Source organism: Schistocerca serialis, chromosome 4 (assembly GCF_023864345.2).
Source record: "Schistocerca serialis cubense isolate TAMUIC-IGC-003099 chromosome 4, iqSchSeri2.2, whole genome shotgun sequence".
NCBI lineage: Eukaryota > Metazoa > Arthropoda > Insecta > Orthoptera > Acrididae > Schistocerca > Schistocerca serialis.
Window position 1 is genome coordinate 441,145,396 of NC_064641.1, and position 7,254 is coordinate 441,152,649.

The following is a 7,254-nucleotide window of genomic DNA, read 5'->3' on the forward strand; positions in this document are numbered from 1 at the left end:
CTCATTCTGGATGTAGGCTACTGAAAACATTGAATCCAGAAGCGCACCGATATTTTCTCCTCCTAATATACATTATCTTGTATTTATCCATAAGCGCTTTGTAGAGAGACATGTGGTCTAGGGGTGAAGTGAAATGAGAAGATAGCTCAACGTTCAGAAACTTATGTTTGTGCCCTGATGTACTCAGGGGACTACATATCATTTTTAAGTTAGCGAGAAGCCGACCTGGATACACGTCAGCTGGACCGTTGCTTGGTTCTGTTTTTCGTTTGTTAATGAATTCCTTAAATCTAGACGGAATTGGGAGCCGTTTACGTTTGACTACGTTAAATGGCACCTTTAGTTTCTGTATGTTGTGTTATGCACTTATAAAAGGCAACAAAATCAATAACCAAAACAAAGGTGGATAGATTCTTCGACTTCCCATCAAAAGTCTCGGGTTGTAAACCAAGTTCTAACCCAGCAACTACGGCGGCCGAAGCCTTCCTGCATAAAAAGTAACCCTCGTTTTGCAGACGGCCGTTTTAAAATGGACGGGGAAGCGGCCAGTGTTTCAGGGCACTCTCTTGTCTTTGCAACTAAATTGTGGAAGAATCAGCAATGATCATCGGCATGGCGATGCAGAAAGCAATGCAAACCACAGTATGAAAGATACATGTGAGTAACCACAGGACACGGAGTCTGTAAGTGAAAAAGTGTCATGATGAATTCTCCATTGGCAAAAGATTCCGAATTAGTTCCTCATTCGTGTCTCGGGGAGTGGACAGTCAAAAGGGAGGTGTCTATGGAAAAAGATGGAATAAGTAACGAAAGGACAACATTCTGTGAGACGGAGCACGGAATTTCGTAAGTCTGAATTAAGGAAGAAAGCTAGAAAATCTGAAAAGGGAAATGCAAAGGTTCAGTCTATATATGGTGTGGGGTAGTGACATGAAAATGAAAGAAGATAAGGATTTCTAGTCAGACGAAGATACTGTAATATCAACAGCAACAGAAATGGTATAATGGAAGTATGGTTCGTTGCAAATAGGAAAGTAAGGCAGAGAATGAGCTATTGTAACAATTCAGTAATAAAATTGTTTTCATCAGATGCTACAGCAAACCAACGCCGACAACGATAATTCATGTAAACAAGCCAAAGTCGCAAGCAGAAGATAAATAAGTAGAGAGTGTATACCGTGTTATTGAATGGGTAATTCAGTATGTAAAGGGAGATGAAAATTAATAATGGTGTGGGATTGGGACGCAGTTGTAGGGAACGGAATAGGAGATAGAGTTACGGGAGAATATTGGCTTTACAGTACGAACAAGAGAAGAAAAAGACTAACTGTGTTTTACAATACATTTCAGATGGTACTAGCGAATACTCAGTTCAATAATCACAAGAAGAGAAGGTATACTAGGAAAAGACCAGGAGATGTGAGAAGATTCCTGCTATGTCTGTCATGATCAGACAGAGATTCCGAAATTAGATACTGGATTGCAAGGCGTTCACAGGAGCAGTTATAGGCTAAGATCACAATTTAACAATGAGGAAGAGTAGGCTGACGTTTATGAGAATCATCCGGAAAAAAACGGTGTGGAGGGAAGCGAGATACTGAAGTATTGAGGAATGCTGCGTTTGGAGTTCGCTAAGGATGTGAATACTATGATAAGGAATATCAGAGTACTCATTTCAGTTGAAGAGGATTGAACATCTCTAAAATGAGCAATCACAAATGATGAACAGTCAAACATAGCTACAAGGTAGATCACTACGAAGAAACCTTGGGCAACAGAAGAAATACACTCCTGGAAATGGAAAAAAGAACACATTGACACCGGTGTGTCAGACCCACCATACTTGCTCCGGACACTGCGAGAGGGCTGTACAAGCAATGATCACACGCACGGCACAGCGGACACACCAGGAACCGCGGTGTTGGCCGTCGAATGGCGCTAGCTGCGCAGCATTTGTGCACCACCGCCGTCAGTGTCAGCCAGTTTGCCGTGGCATACGGAGCTCCATCGCAGTCTTTAACACTGGTAGCATGCCGCGACAGCGTGGACGTGAACCGTATGTGCAGTTGACGGACTTTGAGCGAGGGCGTATGGTGGGCATGCGGGAGGCCGGGTGGACGTACCGCCGAATTGCTCAATACGTGGGGCGTGAGGTCTCCACAGTACATCGATGTTGTCGCCAGTGGTCGGCGGAAGGTGCACGTGCCCGTCGACCTGGCACCGGACCGCAGCGACGCACGGATGCACGCCAAGACCGTAGGATCCTACGCAGTGCCGTAGGGGACCGCACCGCCACTTCCCAGCTAATTAGGGACACTGTTGCTCCTGGGGTATCGGCGAGGACCATTCGCAACCGTCTCCATGAAGCTGGGCTACGGTCCCGCACACCGTTAGGCCGTCTTCCACTCACGCCCCAACATCGTGCAGCCCGCCTCCAGTGGTGTCGCGACAGGCGTGAATGGAGGGACGAATGGAGACGTGTCGTCTTCAGCGATGAGAGTCGCTTCTGCCTTGGTGCCAATGATGGTCGTATGCGTGTTTGGCGCCGTGCAGGTGAGCGCCACAATCAGGACTGCATACGACCGAGGCACACAGGGCCAACACCCGGCATCATGGTGTGGGGAGCGATCTCCTACACTGGCCGTACACCACTGGTGATCGTCGAGGGGACACTGAATAGTGCACGGTACATCCAAACCGTCATCGAACCCATTGTTCTACCATTCCTAGACCGGCAATGGAACTTGCTGTTCCAACAGGACAATGCACGTCTGCATGTATCCCGTGCCACCCAACGTGCTCTAGAAGGTGTAAGTCAACTACCCTGGCCAGCAAGATCTCCGGATCTGTCCCCCATTGAGCATGTTTGGGACTGGATGAAGCGTCGTCTCACGCGGTCTGCACGTCCAGCACGAACGCTGGTCCAACTGAGGCGCCAGGTGGAAATGGCATGGCAAGCCGTTCCACAGGACTACATCCAGCATCTCTACGATCGTCTCCATGGGAGAATAGCAGCCTGCATTGCTGCGAAAGGTGGATATACACTGTACTAGTGCCGACATTGTGCATGCTCTGTTGCCTGTGTCTATGTGCCTGTGGTTCTGTCAGTGTGATCATGTGATGTATCTGACCCCAGGAATGTGTCAATAAAGTTTCCCCTTCCTGGGACAATGAATTCACGGTGTTCTTATTTCAATTTCCAGGAGTGTACTTCAATTGATCGACGAAGGAGAAAGTACAAACGTGTTCAGGGGAAGACAGAAATACAGCAATGTAGATCACTTAGGAATGAAACAGACAGGAAGTGCAGGGAAGCTAAGGCGAAATGGCTGTAGGAAAGACTTGAAAAACTCGAAAAAGAAATAATCGACCGAAGGACTGACTCAGCATATAGAAAAGGAAAATAAGCTTCGGTGAAGTTAATAAAATGTTTGGTAACATTAAGAGCGCAATGGGTATTCCACTGTGAAACGAAGAGTAGAATGTGGATACATGGAGAGAGTACGTTTAAGGCCTCTGTGAGGGGAGAATATAATAAGACATTGGAGTCGGTATGGCAAACATGAGGGATCCAATATTAGAGTCAAGATTTATAGCGGCTCTGGAAGACTTGAACTCAAATAAGACAGATGCGATGGATGGCAATCCATCAGAATTTCTAAAATCGTTTGGGGACGTGGCAACAAAACAAGTATTCAGATTGGTGTGTGGCGTTTATGAGACTGTCGACGTACCATCAGACTGTCGTAAAAATATCATCGCGAAGACAGGAAGGACAGATAGGTGCGAAAACTATCGCAAATTCAGCTTAACGTATCTTGCATCCAAGCTAGTGACAGTATACAGAAGAATGGAAAAGAAAATTATGGATCTATTAGATGACCATCAGTTTGACTTTAGAGAAGTTGAAGGCACGAGAAAGAAGTTTGGACGTTGTACTTGATAATGAAAGAAAGGCTGGAGAAAAATTAGTACGCGTTCACTGTATATGTCGGCCTAGGAAAAGCGTTCGGTAGTTTAAAATGATCAACATGTTCGAAATTCTTAGAAAAACAGGAGTAAACTAAAGAGAAAGACGTGTACTATGTATATGTATAAGAAGAAGGAAGGAACATTAAGATTAAAAGAAAAGGAACGAAGTGCCCGGATTAAAAAGCATTTTTCGCCCGTACTATTTAATATTTATTTGAAAGAAGCAACGACCAAAATAAAAGAAAGGTTCAAAAGCGGGATTAAAACTGAGGATGAAAGAACATCAGTGATAAGATTTGGGGATGATATTGTTATTCCAGTAAAGGTGAAGGTGAATTACAGGATCCGTTGCATGGAACGAACACCCTGGTGAGTGCAGAATGTGGACTGACAATAAAGCGGAAAAAACGTAAAAGTAATGAGAAGTAGCTGAATGAGAATAGCGATGAACTTAACATCAAAATTCGAGATTACGAAGTAGACGAAGTTAAGGAATTCTGCTGCCTTGAAAGCAAAATAACCTATGTGGGACGAAGTAGGAAAGGCATAAAAGACTACCGTAGGCAAACAGGGCAGTTCTGGCCAAGGGAAGTTTACTGGTATCAAACGTAGGCCACAATTTGATGAAAATTTTTTCGAGAATATACGTTTGGAGCACAGTATTGTATGGTAGTGAATCACTGATTGTAGGTAAAATACAATTTGATATAATGTGCTACAGAAGAATGTTGAAAAGTTGGTGGACTGATAAGATAAGGAATGGTGAGGTTCTCCCCTGAATCGGCGAAGACAGGAACACATCGAAAACACTGACAAGAGAAAGAGACAGGACGGTAGTAGATGTAATAAAACATCAGGGAATGGTATGAGAGGGAGCTGTAGAGGATAAAAATAGTAGCGGAAGATGGATATTGGAATACATAATAATTGAGGCCATAGGGCGCAAGAGCTTCTCTGAGATGAAGATATTAGCGCAGGAGATGAATTCGTGGCGGGTCCTATCAAACCGGTTAGAATATCGATGACACAAAAAATTGAAAAATAAATAGATAAATAAGTAAATAGAAGTATGAACTGGAAGTCAGTAATTCCTTTCTGTCAGCCTGTACATTTATGAAAGAACTGTCAGAAATTTCTAACGGTCTGAGTACGAGTGTAAATAGCTGCTTGATTGCCGATCATCATTACTGAAGAATGTAGGACGAGTAACAGTGAAGATGTGACGTGCAATAAACGGAAACGGTTGTGATTATTACCCGCGTAAGAGTATTCTACGGGATGGCCGTTCTTCTGAAGGCGTTAAAATATGTATTGTCTTTAGTACTTTGATAGTGGAAAAATAACGCAAAAATTGATGCACACTCTTTGTAAACTGAGGAGTAAAGCTTCGTTCTCCGACGGTACTGCAATAGCCTTATTGTCTTATTTTGTACAGCGTGCGTGCCTTTCGGTAGTTTTACGCGAATTAAAAAGGATAACAGTGTGCACTTGCGAACAGAGAGTTCTTCGATCGGAAGTACGAAAAGATAGGTTCATATGAGGGATGTCAGACCAAAATTCAGTTGTGATTTTGGTACAGTACGGGTTTCTTCGAAGTCCTGCATCCAGGTTTTGGTTAAAAAGCTAGAAATAAGAGGTAGCTTTCTCACACAAATTTCTTATGAATCAACACACGGTGATAGAGAACGTTTAGTAGCATCAGCCCTGGAACTGATACCACTTTTGCAAGATATTAATCTTGAATGCGTCACGAAAAAGAAAGCCGCCTCTCGTAAGTTCATTAACTGCTGGTACCACATCGATCTGTGTTGTTAGCTGATACAGGATTCGAGTGGATGAGAGTAAGTTGTTGCAGAAAGCGAGGCGGTATGCAAGCCTTTTGAGGATTTTGGACTGTTAGAATGTCGCTGCGTTAGTGACACTGGCATATGTCGAATGAGACTAATACCAGATTTTTACAGTATATTAGTCATTTACGTTTCCGTCTCTAATGACCTCGTTGTCGACGGGACGTTAAACACTAATATCCTGCTCCTCCATTTACGTTTCCCTATTGGGTGCGCGTTGGTATTGTGCAGTTAATCGTTCTTTAAAAAATTAAATAAAAGTTATTTCAGTCCATTGTATCACTGTGCTACAGCAACAAGTTTCGAGTTATTTCAGAATGAAAACAGTCTTGGCTGCGAGGTTATTTAATTTTGATATTAAATAATTTCGCAAACAAGAGTGTTTTTCAAAAAATGGTTCAAATGGCTCTGAGCACTATGCGACTTAACTTCTGAGGTCATCAGTCGCCTAGAACTTAGAACTACTTAAACCTAACTAACCTAAGGACATCACACACATCCATGCCCGAGGCAGGATTCGAACCTGCGACCGTAGCGGTCACGCGGTTCCAGACTGAAGCGCCTAGAACCGCACGGCCACACCGGCCGGCAAGACTGTTTTTGTTCTGAAATAATAAGAAATAAAGTTTTAGACGATAAACAGTGATGGTGTAAATGACGCGATGTGCTTGGCTAAGGCAGCTGCAGACAGGTACTGCCGAGTATATTATAGGGTTTATGTAGGGGCAGGAGCTAGCGGTTGGGATGTAGTTATAAGAGGACTCAGGAAGGAAGAGGATGAGTTCTAGCTTTCATTTGTGTTGGTGTGAGTGGGGAAGGTTGCAGTTGATAGGATGGATAGATGTCTAGGGTTATTTTGTAATCAGGAAGAATTAGTTGGCTTAAATTTCGATGGGAAAGAAAAAGTCTGGATAAGGAAGAAAAATGGTATTTGCCGTTGGAGAAGTTGACTGCTCTGGATTTCAAGTGGGGTACAACAGGGAACTGGCACTCAAGAATTGTAGTGGTGTGAGAACACGTGGAAACATTCTGAGCTGGTGCATCAGAGGGGCAAAAATGAGAGGGATTGATTGCCATTCTAGCATTTGGGGAGACTGGCGAAACACGAGATGGCGGAGGTGTGTGCTCCATTTTGCAACATGTCATTCCCGGGCGGCCCCTGTATGTTTGTATCTGCCAGAGCCTGTATCCGGTGGTACGAGTTGATGATGATGAATTCGTCTTTCCCTAATCTTCCTAAATTGGTTGTGTCCGTTGCCTGCATGTTTGTAATCTGTCGTGATGGTCGGTGTTTTCCATACCTGCTGCAGAAAAAGTTCTAAACGTTCTGTCAGCGAGAAGCACTCTGCAGCAACCCTATTAGCGGGAACAGAAGATGCTTCCATTCCGCTCCTAATAGACTGGCTGTCCTAAATGTTTAATATTTCTGTGGAGC